This window comes from Triturus cristatus, chromosome 5_2, assembly GCF_964204655.1.
Source record: "Triturus cristatus chromosome 5_2, aTriCri1.1, whole genome shotgun sequence".
NCBI classification, from domain to species: Eukaryota; Metazoa; Chordata; class Amphibia; order Caudata; family Salamandridae; genus Triturus; species Triturus cristatus.
Window position 1 is genome coordinate 138859934 of NC_140588.1, and position 14435 is coordinate 138874368.

The 14435-nt window shown below is 50.5% G+C and overlaps 1 long non-coding RNA gene across 1 annotated transcript; it reads right to left on the reverse strand.

The window, feature by feature from the left end:
- Window positions 1-309: 309 nt before the first annotated feature.
- Window positions 310-3383, reverse strand: LOC146822721 (uncharacterized). Its single transcript, XR_014962074.1, has 2 exons — window positions 3288-3383; window positions 310-2021 (listed from the first exon to the last, which is right to left on the reverse strand). It is a non-coding gene; the product is annotated as an uncharacterized LOC146822721 (long non-coding RNA).
- Between the last annotated feature and the right edge of the window lie 11052 nt (window positions 3384-14435).

Consider the following 14435-nt stretch of genomic DNA (forward strand, 5'->3'; position numbering starts at 1 on the left):
GTTTTTAAGGGGTGGGACAGGTACATATTGTCACAGGTACATATTGTCGAAAAATAGGGGGGATGTAATAAGCCACATATGATTCACAAATACTTATTAGTAGTTGCTTCACCCAAAAAGGCGACGGGAGACCTACATATTGTTTTTTAAGGGTTGGGACAGGTACATTGTGTCGAAAACAGAAGATAGATCAATAGGGGGATGATTTACAAATACTTATTACTAATTACTTCATGGTACACGTATGAGTTACAAATACTTATTACTAATTGCTTCATGTACGTCTTCACAGGAAATGCAAGGCCAATGTTTAGATTAATAAATGTTTTATTTACATGTGGACAGGGAAATCAAAAACAATGTTTACATTATTAAACGTTTTAGTTACATGATGGTTACACATTTTAAAGAGAAACGTCTTCATCACTGTATTACATGGCATTAATAATGACAAGCTGCAATTAGAATGAATTGCAGTGCCAACGTTTGGTACTTTATTCATTATACTTATGAACTTCAGTTACAAGGTGCTTGCAGGACACTTCATAAGGTAAGCTGGAAGTGTTACATTATGTATGTTACAAGAAGTACTACTATAGTTACACATAGGAATTCAGTATGTGGGCAAGGCTACAAAGGTAGTCTGAAGCCACCAACAACTTAAAGAATTGTAATGCTGACAATAGTCTTGCCGACATTTCCTTAGTTCTATGTGAAATATGTGGGGTAAGACTACCTGTCGAAGATTGAGACATGCGCAGTTCTTGAAAACTTTGCTCCTTAATCAAAATTTCAAAACAATTGTACAAATTAGGGTGCGGTTTGCCTATTGAGTGGTTTAAGGAGTTGTGCCATCCCTCGATGGCATTATTTGTCTTTGCTCCTCCCTCTAAGCAGGTCGAGTAGCAGTTCCACCAGTCCACAAGAAAACGTGGCTTCCTCCTGCGACCTTACCTGCTTAGATGGCCAATCTATGTGTCTTCAACATAATTGAGGATAGGTGCCAATTTCTCTTCGTTTGACGTAAAGTAATCCGACTCAGTAATAGAGATGTAGTACTCGTCTACACTTTCAGGAGGAACAAAGTAAAGTGCTGTTAATTTTTTTTAACTCAAACTGCAGTTTGCTGTCAGACACATAATCCGCAATTAGAGATGTTTTTGGGATTTTGCGCCAGGAGGCCTGAGAAAAGTGGAAAATACAACCTTGAAGTTTTGTCTCAGAGTACAATTTAGTTATAGTATTCATCATTGGCAATTCAAAGTCCATTATAACTTTTCGCGGACTTTTGCCAGAAGTTTTGGATTTTACAACTGATAAAAGTTCAGTATACGTGGACAATTGTTTGTCTGAGAGGAAACTGTACATGAAGGGGACAACTGTGTTGTTACAGTACCTATGAATTGTATATATTTGGGTGAAAGGGGGACGTGCTTTTAAATGTACCATCCATCATCCACACCTCACTGTTCTCCAACCTAACAAGGTTTCTGGGGGTGCTAATGATTAAAATACGCTTTTGGTAATTTTCATTGTCATACAATAGGAAAGGTTAATTACAAACAGTGACAGACAGTTGCGGAGGAATACATATATCGGAAAATGTTTGAGGGGTAACTCGTTTAGGGTTGCATGCCTGTTTTTTACGTTGTATAATTCTACGCAGGTTTGGGATACTAGGCATACTCGTTGCAACATGTTCAGGGATATGTTGGGCTACCTCCCTTAAAATTGCACCGCACGGTTCATTTCAGTTGACTGCAATTTCTTTAATTTCATTAACAGATTCTCTCACTTGAATCGCTGTTGCAGAGGCAGAGTGGCTATGGTCTGTGCTTCTTAAAACAGTCACCCAGAGTAACCGCTCTGCCTCTGCAATTGGTGGAGTAGTATTGCACACACCTCCAATGACACCTAGGCTCAGAATTTCGCTCTTTGCAATACACATAACCACTATGTTCTAGTAGGCGGTTTCCTCTGCTGGAGGTGATGTATTTCGCCATCTTTGATCCAGACATTAGCTGTGGGAAAAAGGAAAAAAAAACATTAGTTTAAATACACAGACAAGTTGACTTATTCAGGTTGCAATAAAAAAAAATGCACCTAATGTCAAATGGTAATATTAAACTTGGAAATATAAAAATAGGAAATGTAGTTGGATGGTATATGTTGGCTTTCCCTCCACAGGAACGTGCAGCTGATGAGAGTAAAGAAGTGGAGAGCTTCCAGCAGCTTCTCACAGATCGCACCAAGGTCAGTAGAAGTCTCAGATTACCCTTTGCATTTATCACTATGCTTACAAGTCTATCCAACTCGGCCGTGTGTCTGTGGCCCTGTAATCCACGTGCTCATGCCCCTAGGTGTCTGTTGCCCGATAGTCCAACTCGCCCGCTTGTCACAATATAAACCAAATTGAGACTGTTTTTTTTCACTTCACATTCCTATGAAGTGTTGCCTCTTTCCTCTTCTCAGCTGCTTTACGTTTTTTAGTTGGATTGCAGCGTTTCTGGGCCTCTTAACTGAGAGGTAAATTGCTTTAATTGAGATCTTTTGAAGTGAGACAGCTGTCTAAAAAGTGGAACCAGGGCCATTTTAACTGGAATTTAGAGGTGCTGTGGCCTTTAGTGCTTGACATTTAGGAGAATGAGCAACTAATACAGAAGAGTAGGACTGCGAACACCTTCCACCTTTCTTTTGTAACCAGTACTTGCTTCCAGTTGTTAAATATTTCCTAGTACTGAATTGGGGCTTCCTGTCCTCTATCTTTGGTACAATATAATCACAAAGGGCAAAAAGCATCTTAAAAAGGATATACTACTCTACAGAAACGTGTGCATAAACATGCATGCTGTTAAAATGGTTCTGAAAGGCTTTACATGGTAATCTCTGCTTCATCATTCATCACAGTAGGAGAAAACACTGATATGACAGAGCTGATTTCAGAACTTACTGCAAAGCCAGAACACCGCACATTCGTTTAAGCAATCACCGCTAACTTTCATTCGATCAATGTTAGCTTTTATGTCCAGCGTGAATTCACAAAGCCACTAAGACCATGAGGCTTGCATGCACTCTTGCAAAGTGCTCACTCTAAAGCAAGAGTAATGACAAGTAGACTAAGACCTCTGGAGGTGTGATCGTCCATGTTTATAAAATGAATAATACTATAGTACAACAGATCTAGGAGGCGAACACCCATCACAACGATGTGCTTATTTCGCGGGGACATCACAACGCAATTATAACATTGCATGAACTTTTACATCAGTTGCATTTAAAACACTTACTGTTTTGGACAAAACTGTCGGCGAAACGCGTACGGTGTGCCTTAGGATCTAGAAAGTTTGCGGTTTTTCTGCATTACTGCCAGTGAAAGCCAAGCCCTGGAAAAGAGAACAAGCATTTACAATGCAATGGTCTCGGCATTGTTAAAGTTAGAGCTATTGGCATTGCTCATGACATTATTTTTGTTTTTAAAACATATAAAGAAACGGCATTATTATTTACAATGTCAATAGCTTAATCACTCTCAAATGCGAGACCTATTGCATTTGCACCCACACACGGAGCCACACACACAAAGCCACCCACACACACAGAGCCACTCAAACACAAATAGAGCCACCCACAGAGCCACCTACACACACACACACACACACACACACACACACACACACACGGTTATTAAAAGGTGTTTCTGATGGCGTGACAATCGTCTGCTCTAAATACACAAACACAACCGGTATAGCCATTTGCCACAAAGCACGGATACACATTAGGGTTTTTATTATCTTTAATAAAGTTTTATTTTCTTACAGCCTCACAAGCACGCACAAGAAACGCACACAAACTTCAACAAACACACATTTCTGCATATGAGTGCACCTTAGTTGGCATAAGGAACCGCGCTCAACGCTTAAACGCATTTCTATATCCAAAATGATCATAACACAATAGTTAACACAACCGCAACGCATGCGTGCATTTCGCAGCACACATAACGGCATAACACTGACACCACACACACACCGTTAAATGTGAACCGGTGGTTGCAGGTGGCACTCCCGACACTCATTTTTTTAGGAGAAAACCTTATTTTTCCTCAGCATACCTTTATCCAAAGAAGAGAGAGAGAATTATACACAAGCATTTGCAATGCAATAGGTCTTACATTTACGCGAGTTTGAGCTATTGACATTGCAAATGACAATGCCTTTTTAATTTTTGTTTTTAAAACATAAATAAAAGGCTTTGTCATTTACAATGCCAATAGCTTAAACTTGTGTAAATGCTTGTTTGTAGTAGCAACTGGTGACACTGGATATCCTCAGGAAAATAGACTGAACAGGTGTCTCACTTTACTTTTGTGTGCAAGTACATAGCCCACATACAATTTTCACATAGAAGTCCGTCCAGCATAATTCGACTAAGAAACTGACATTTATTTCACAAGGAAAAAAAATATACAATGCTGCCTACTTCTAACTGCCATCGAACAGCATCACATGTTACAAGGGACACTTGACAGCAATGGGCATATTCAATCAACTTCCTTACTCCTTTCCTGCATTGTTTCTCTCTTTTTTTTTGCCCTTCTTCTGTTGCCTCCATCCTTGCTTCTTCCCTTTCCAGCTCTCTCTCTCCTTCTGTCTTCCGTCCCATCTCTCTCCCTACTGCTTGTTTCTGTCCCTTCTCTCTGGACGCCCTTCTCTCTTGTGCCTCCAGTCGTTAACTAGTTAGGCGGTGGCCACCATCCCCTCCCTGCGGCTGCCACTCAAGCTGCCAGTCTTGCTTGATCGCCTTCAGGTGTTGTTTTGGTTGTGGAAGGGGCGGGTGCTGATGCAAGGGACTCCCAGTGGGCTCTGGCGGGTGGGGGGGGGGGGGGGGGGGCAGCAATCTGGTATCTGCCCTCTCGGACTGAGCTGAGGAAATAAGCCATCTGTCAGAGAAGCAGAGGCACCTGACTGCTGCCTCTGCCTACAAGCAGGGAGGTGGGTACTTCCTAGAAAACTCTCTAAAAGCAACCGTGGGCGAAGGAAAACCTGGACTGGATTCTGTGCCGGTTGTGACTTGGGGATAAGGTAACGGACTGGATTTTGTTCCACCGTAACCTCTTTGTAAGAGTTCACTGGCGAAAAATGCTACGTCACCCGTAATGAACTGTTGGTAAAAGTATTTTTAATTGCACAAACCTTGCCTTAGGGGGTTACAATGGACCAAGCCTAGTCACACGTTTTTTGCCCAAGACACAAAGGAAATCAAATGATTTGCTTCACCCTATGAAAACTATACCCGCGCCCCCAGTCCCCCTGTCTTCACTCACTGTGCGGCTGCCGAGCTTTTGAAGTAGTCAACTGTATAGTTGCCGGTCAGAGAGGGCCTGGGAAAAGCCGGCTTGGCACCGCCCACTCGCTCGGAAGTTACTTAGCAGTGCGAAAGCCGGCGGTGGCCAGGCTAAAAGAGTGTAGGGGCAGGGCGGGCTCGCAGGGTCCGGGGGGTGGGATGGAGCATGGGGGTACACTCTGGGGGATCAGAGGGCGAGAGATGAGCACCGGCCATGGAGGCACGGACTGCTAGGGGGCGGCACAGAGCACACCGACATACACTTTGCGAGAGACTTGCCCTGACCCAGCTGAGCCGCGCCTCCATTAAAAAAAAAAAAACACTGGCAGACACTTTTCCAAAAGCCGGGCAGCTTTTACAGCCTCGTCAACGCATTCCAAAACATTTAAATGCGTACATAGAATAACTTTTAAAGTATATGTTTACAGATAAAAACTAAAGACGTACCAGATTTGGGAGCCAGGTCTTGCCAGAGATAACCCGGAGTGGGAGGAGGGATAGTCCCTCGTTTGTTTCTATGACCCGGGCAGGGGTTCTGTGGAGCCAATGCCTAGACCAGCATTGTATTACTTTTAGGGAGTTATCATGGGGTAACGGTGAGGCAAGGAGTGGGACAAGGAGGAACACGGATGAGGGGGGAGTTGCGTGTTCCATTCTGCTCCCCAGGGATGGGGTTCCCCACTCTGAATGTCTAGGCGCTAGGTGAGAGTGAGCGCACCCGCTCAAGGTTTCCCCTGCGCCCACTGTGACCCCGTGCATGGAAGACTGGACTCTCTCATCTGCCAAGGACCAGGGAGAGGGCTTGGGGGGGGCTCAGTCTGCCAGCACTGATTACCACCGCTCCCGGCCCCGCCTCTGGAAGGTGCAGCCGATTCTATCTCACCGGCTCCGGATTTAAATCACCTGCATCCAGCACAAAAGCGCCGTGAGAGCGCGGCACCGCCTCGCAGCGCACAATCCCCGCTCTCGGCTCGGTTTCTAAACAGCATCTCTCGCTGAAGACACGAATAGTGGCTTGCTGCTGGCTCCTATCACTTTAAGGCGTGCAGTGACTAGTGCGTCACGAGCAAGGCCCCGTTTCAGTTTCACCAACCACCATTCGAAAACTATAGAGTGCGATTCAGAAAGTGACCTCAAAGTAAGCGTTTCTTCCTAATTAAGGACCTCCTCCCCGTTAGAACAGCCGCCCAGGTGTACATGCTTCGCCAAAGGTGGATTAAGAAAGTGAGCTTGCAGGGGGCGTGGCCAAGCCGGCTACGATGGTGGCTGCAGCTTGCTAGGGCTCTGAGATCGGGCCGGCAAAGTGACCGACTCCAGGCGTTGCTCCGGCGTAGAACCGCAACCCCGGGCGCCGGAACGGTCCTGGCATCCACTGCTGCGTGGACGCTGGGCGTTGAAGGGGAGAAGAGCAACGGCGGCGAGACGAAACGCCGGATCGAGACTCGGTGCCCCAAGATGGCGGCGGGCGATCCGAGAGGTCCGCATTAGTGCACCAGGAGGACGACTATGACGAGGATATAGCCTGCGAGCTGCCCCGTGCCACACGCTTACAGCAGCAGCAGCGTCTGACTGGCGCTGGGGGGCTGCGGAGTCCCGGAGGCATACTGAGAGAGGGAACGGCCTCATATCGGCATTGGGGCGAAGAAGATGGGCGGCCATGTCACCAGCGGCGCGCGCCTCGCGCGGTGACCAACTTCACGGGTGAGGAGCGAGGCAGCGCTGACAGGGGATGACTCACCTCCTGCAGAGCAGGTAAACGGTCCGACAGCGGCGGTGCAAGCGAAGCTGAGGGGGAGTCCTGGTGTATCTCGGGGCAAGACTGGGGCGCCTGACCCTAAGATGGCGCCCGACGGGACATCACAGTAGCAGTGCCCGGAGCCCGAAACAAGAGGGAAGGGACAGTCGGCATCAGCGGGGTACGACCTGAGCTCTCCCCTTACTGAGCCTGAGTGTGGTGTACATGTATCGACATCTTGTGGACACTTTGTTCTTTACTCTGAGAGAGACACAAGTTTGATTGCCCCCAACGTCAGTGATAATACAACACCCCACGAGTCGACGGAGGGCAGCCCCCTGGCGATCTATTGGAGGGCACTGGGTGACGGAGTGTCCACCGGCCCTGAGTCACGAGGAACCGCGGGGCTGGATGGTCCCTCTCCTGCGCTCTCCCAACTGATCCCTAGAGGCGACGGACGGTAATCTCCTTGTGGCCCGCGGACGGGGGAGGAGCGATGGAGGGTCTACGGGGCCTGCGGAGGCCTACAGCGGAGCTCAGACGCCCCCAGAGGAGACGCGGATCACAGGCCCGCCTACGAGGTGACCCCCTTGCCTATCGGGGGAGAGAGTGACCCCGAGTAATCGGTAGCAGTGCCCGAGACGCTGACGCACCCGGATCGCAGCGATGGGGAAACCCCGGGGGACCCAACAGACGACGGTTCCCGAGACGGCCCCTGAGAAGATGCCCAAGACCCGGACATGGGTGGGCGCGGTGGAGACACAGCCCGATGCCTCGGTCTCCGTCAAGTTGGACCAGGTTCTGGCCGCTATTGAGCATTCTAGAGTCTCGATGGAGGAGCGGCTCGGGACACTAGCGACGGACATCAGCCTTATCCGCGACGACCATCGGAAACTGGTGGATAGAGTGAAAGACGGGGAGAAGAAGATAGAGGGCATACAGCCGACGATCGATAAACACCAGCAGACTCTCCAGGAGGTGCTGCACCGCCTGACAATCATGGAGGAACGTGCGGACGATTTAGAAGGACGCTCAAGGCGCTGCAACATTCGCGTACTGGGGTTACCCGAAGGAATTGAAGGCACGGACCCCCTGCAATACTTGGAGACATGGGTGAAATCCTTCACTCCGGAGGGGGACCGCTCCGCCTTCTTCTCTATGGAGAGAGCCCACAGGGTCCCGGCCCGCAGGCCGCCCCCAGGAACACCCCCAAGACCGATGCTGGCAAAGTTCCTACACTTTCGAGACAGGGATGCAGTACTACGCGCAGCGCGAGTGGCGGGCACCCTGCGGGTCGACAACCAGCGTGTCATGGTGTTCCCAGATTACGCGAGAGCAGTTCAACAACAACGGGCTTCCTTCATGAGTGTGAAACGCCGGCTGCGCGAGAACAATATCCAATACTCCCTGCTCTTCCCAGCTCGCCTCAGGGTGGTCCACGCCGACTCCACTGTTTTTTTCACCAATGCCACGGAAGCACAAGATTGGGCAGACTTACATTGCACACGGCAGTCCAGAGCAGAGATCGCAAGAGACCCACACCCTAAGCACTCGCAGTCTGGGAGGCGATCACAGCGGCGCTCACGAGGTGGAGTGGGTGGCAGAGCCCGTGCACGCACCCAGGACTCTCCCGATCTAGAGCAAATTGTGAAAGAGCGACGGGAGGCCCTACAAGCAGTGATCGATTTGCAAGCGTCTCCCCTCCCGAACGACATAGACCAGCCACCACATATCTTTACCTCGGAGGGGGAGAATGACAGTGATGGAACAGTATCGGGGGAAGACTCTGCGACACCCCCCATGGTTACTCCACAGACCGCAGACCTTATTCTGGACGAACAATCTGGCTCTCGAGCGAAATGAGAAGGGACTCCTGAACCTAACGTGAAGCTAAGTACGCTTTCCCCCACTCATCGAACATAGGCATCAGTCTCATTACTCGCTAAAGCAGGAGCAACGTCCATTTATCCTGCTAATGGCCCGACCCGTGTCTGGCCCAGCACGCATGCACCACCGCCCCCTCCTTATATTGTTGTAACCCCCTTAATAGGGTGAACAGGTTTGGACGCATCGTTTCGGCGATGGGCCCTAGGCATTGGGAATGTTCCCCGACCCCGATTGTTCAGTTGCTTATCCCAGTTCAACACTTCCCCAACCCCCCGCATGGAAGGACACAAATCCAGACATCCACTACTCATGGCTACACAGCGTCGGAGGCTATAGGCGCCCTCGGTCAGCTGGTTCGACCGCGCCTCACGCATCTCACTAGGCGCAGCCACACGCATAGCGAGCAGATACACAGCCATAACACCTCACACAACCCACACTGATGTTACCATCCTCACCCTAAATGTTAGGGGGCTCCACACTCCGCGCAAACGATATGCGGTGTACTCCTATGCAAAGCGTCACAACACCCCGATAGTTTTTCTACAAGAGACACATCTCAATGCGAAAGAGGTCGGGAAACTACAATCAAAATGGAGGGGTCTCCTATGCGCCACTACTTATTCTGCGTATGCACGAGGGGCGCTGATCTGGATACGACCGGGAACTCCCTTTCAAGAGCTCCGGAGGGTGGTAGACAAAGACGGCAGATATACACTACTGGAGGGTCTGTTCGACGGGCAGGTTGTGCTTCTCGGTAGCATTTACGCCCCTAATGTAGAACAAGACAAGTTTTGGGACCATCTCACGGGGGTCCTTGCCCCTTTTGCTTCCATACCCTGGGTCCTCGGAGGAGACTATAACTGCACACTCGACCTGAACCTTGACCGCTCACACCCCCCACCTTCGCACTCCCCGGCACATAGGCAAACGGACAGATTCAGGGCTTGGATTACACACTGGTCGCTCACCGATGCTTGGCGGCTGCGTCACCCCCTGCTCCGATTGTACTCCTTTCACTCCATCCCACACAACCTGCGCGTTCGTCTGGACCGCTTTCTATGCTCGGCGACTATACTGCCTAAGATTGCCCACACGGACTACTTGGGCAGGGTCATCTCTGATCACGACGCTCACATTCTCCAGTTACACTGGCGGCCCCCACACCCGCCTGTCCCTACTTGGCGCTTGCCGCGGGACTGTCTGTCGGATCAGATCTTCCGACACGAACAGGAGAGCAGCATCCAAGACTACTTCTTATGCAACTCGGGCACAGCATCATCCACGTTAGTGGAATGGGATGCATTTAAGGTGGTGGCCCGAGGAGAGTGCTTGAAGCAAATAACGGGAGTTAAGCGCGTACTAGAACAGGCTCTCACCACGGCGGAGCAACGCTTGGCTGCTCTCACCAAACAGGACTCTACGTCCGAGGGGGAGACGCGGCGTATAGCCGAAGCAAAAACTGCCTATCAAGCTGCAACTGCGGATTTACGAAGGTACAACTTCCGTTCGTACGCTACACGGATGCATAAAGAAAGGGACAAAACGGGCACTCTCTTGGCGTGGCTGGCCAGACAGGACACGGACATCAAACCCATTACCGAGATATTGGATCCTAGGGGGGAACTGGTGCGTTCTCAGGGAGAGATTCTTGGGGCTTTCCGCGACTACTACGCGGAAATATATAGTGACCCCCGCCTCCACCCCACAAATTGTAGTGGATCGATTTCTCGATCCCCTGCCTATCCCAACAATTACGAGGACAGAGAGGGAGACCCTAGACGCCGTAATATCCGCGGCCGATGTGACACGGGCCCTGCAGGCCCTAGCCCGAAATAAGGCGCCTGGACTAGATGGGTTTCCCTTAGAATATTACGCGACATTCTCGGCACACCTAGTCCCTCGATTGGTGGAGATGTTTGCGGCGGCACTGAAAGAGGGAGAACTGCCACATTCCATGCGAGAATCTGTAATCGTGACGTTCTTGAAACGCCATAGGGACCCGCAACAAATGGCCTCCTATCGCCCCATATCGCTGTTGTCCGCCGATTGCAAACTTCTTGGGAAAACTCTTGCAGATAGATACGTGCAAATCATACGCTCTCTGGTCCACCCGGATCAGTGCGGATTTATACCCGGCAGACGCACGTCCCAGAACATACGTCGGGTTTTCCACATACAAGATCAGGTGAGGGGGACATACCCTAGGGCGGCCTGTCTCATCCTAGATCTCGAGAAGGCCTTTGATTCCCTCACCTGGCAGTTCCTATTTTCGGTGCTACAACGAGCGGGCATTGGGCCCATCCTGCTAGCCTACACGCGCCTATTGTACACCGGGCTGACCTCGCGGATACGCCTGGGCCGATGCATATCGACGGAGTTCGCGGTCCAGCGGGGCACGCGACAAGGCTGCCCGTTGTCCCCGCTACTGTTTGCTCTAGCGGTTGAGCCTCTCGCCATACGACTGCGGAGGGAGGGGGAGAGTTGGGGCATCCCGGTAGCAGGCACGGTACATAGCGTTTCCTTATACGCTGATGACCTATTGATCTATGTACGGGACATCACGGAAGACCTGACCCCCCTCTGGGAGACTTTGACGGACTTTTCTGTGGCCTCGGGATTGCGGGTGAATTGGGATAAGTCCACGATATACCCGCTGCATCCGGATTTGCCCCCACAGGAGGTTCGGCTGGGTGATCAGCGGGTGCCCTGGAGCGCGGAGGCCCCTCGATACCTCGGGGTCCGTCTCTACCACTCCTCCACAGATATGTTCGAGGGTAATCATAACAGGGCATTGGCGGGTATCAGGGCAGCGATCGGATTTTGGAGGAGCCTCCCGCTGGCCCCAATTGGGAGAGTGGCATTGGCCAAAATGATTATGGTTCCACGGTTGTTGTATTTCTTTACCAATCTGCCGGTAATCCCGCCCAGAGCCTTCTTTCGGGATCTAGACTCCCTCCTCAGCGCACTCATTTGGGGTTCCGCCAGACACAGGATAGCCCTGAAAAAACTGCAGTTGCCCACCACACAGGGCGGCTTGGGAGCCCCCTCATTCGAGGCCTACTTCTTGGCAGCACAGCTGCAATGGCTGTCTCACTGGACGGCAGACAGGTACACTGTGGAAACTCACACCATCGCAGGACGGATATCGGTTCCGGAGATCCGTCGCCTGCTCCTCCCTGACACTAAACCAAAACGCACATACCCTCTACAGGTGTCAGTAGCACGCAGGTGCATGCTGCGGATACACCGCATGTCCCCGGGGGCTCCTTTGTACTCCCCTTTACTCACCTTGGTGGGATGGCCCAGACAGGAACACTACTACACAAATAACACGCTTCGCACGTGGACATTGTGTGGCATAACAGAAGTGGGGTCTTTGTTCGAGGATGGGCAACTAAGACCGTTCCGCAGCCTTACGGAAGAATACGATCTTCCCCCGGGGCAATTCCTGCTTCACCGTCAACTCCTAGCTAGCTACCGACCATATCAGGACCTAATCAAGGGGGAACCAAGCACACACCCAGTTCTCCACACGATCCTACACATGGGAGCAGGATGCCATCTAACTACATGGCTTTATAAAGCCATACGGGAACTGACTAATAAACCACTGGAGACCCTGAGAGCCACCTGGGAGGCAGAAATCGGGCGTGTGCTCCATGAGAGTGAGTGGGAGAGGGCTTTGAAGTACCCTAAGAAGGTTTCGAGGAACGCACGCTTTAAGAATATCCAATATTACATTTTGCACAGGGCCTACTTAACACCCGCGCGCCTCCAACGATTCTACCCCGACACTCAATTCTTATGCCCCAGATGCCACGAACAGAATGCAGATTTCCGACATATGTTTTGGAACTGTTCCATTATAAAAATTTTCTGGCACCACATTCACACTACTTTGGGTATCCTCACGAGGCTGACCTGCATGAACACATGGGAGGCCAGCGCCATAGGCGTCTTTCACGCAAGTAAACAGCACAGGGTGCAGACCCGGTTTCTCTCCCTTGCGGTGCTTTTAGCCAAACGCAGCATCGCCATGCACTGGCGCTCCCCCACCGGTCCACCGTTGGAGGCTTGGGTGGGGGCTACACACAAATGGGCGACGGCGGAGGAGGAGACATTGCGGGAGGAGGAGGTGAGAGGGATCCGCAAACACCCTATATCTATGGAATGGGCCATGCTATTATATCAGTTCAAGCAGCTAACCCCGGGAACAGACTCAACAGATGGTTTACCCACACCGTCAGCCCGGCACACGCAGTCACAGACCCTCCCTAACCAATCTCCCGAAATACCAACCACATGACCGCATGGCCAGCCCCAGTATCAGGTATACTGTTGCAGCTCTAGGTCGAACCACATATGATAGGCAACCGTGAGTCACAGAGGAGCCTCCCCCATACGGCGTTACATACCTTGGCAAGAGTAACTGGGGATGTCCTTCCACTCCCGTCCCCCAGGTTATACCCCTGTTCCACCCCAGTTCATGTGCCATATCTGGAACCTGAGACAACAGGGTATACGCAATACGATATATCTATACGTTACGCATGCTCCCCGTTGACGTACCACCAGTATACACAGATGAACGGTACCACCATTGGATGTACAATTGACTTAACTCTGCGAAACTTTGTATAATGTACACTGTGAAATATGAAAATGGCAATAAAAATAAGTTTAAAAAAAAAAAAAAGAAAGTGAGCTTGCATTCCATCCGGTCGCCCTGCACTACTGTTCTCGTTAGTCCTCCAAGTAACATCACTATCGTAACGCATGCTTTGAAGTTTTTAAGGCGTGTACAGTTGTCCATCTTTCAAAAGAGGAGGTAAATGGACTACATTTTAACACCCAATTTCCTAGCAGCCTAAGGTCACGAGCAAGGCAGTGAAGAGCCGGTCGACCTTTACAACCCTGTGCCTTGCCTCACGCTGATCTGCAGTGCTCTCGTAGATCCCTGGGCAAGGCGCTTTCAGCAGCGCCTCTGCTTGCAGTCTCCTCTCTCTGCCATCTGAGAGCAGGGGGAGGAGACGAAACCGCGTCGAAGAAACAGCGAGTCATTTTCGGATTGGGGGGTGTGTTTTTCTTTCTCTCCTCTTGCCATTGGCTGGAATGTTTACATTCCAGAGGAGAGAAAGAATCGAAAAAACACGCCCCCGAATCCGAAAAAGACGGGGCTTAAACGGACAGACGTCCCTCTCCTCCAATGGCTGGCCTCCGTTTAGGAAGCCAGCCAATGGAGAAGAGGGGCGGGTTCAAGCCCCGTACTGAACTCCGTACTGAACTCATTAAATCTCGCGAGCGAGACTGCGCAAGCGCAGCCTTCGCTAGCCGAGACCTAAAAAAGGAATACTTTAAGTACAATGACCGATTGCAAAGAGCGGATTGAAGCACGGTCATTGCTTTGGAAAACTTACTGCTTACGGCAGATGTCTGGGCAACATTGGAGTCACGTCTGGTCTGCCGT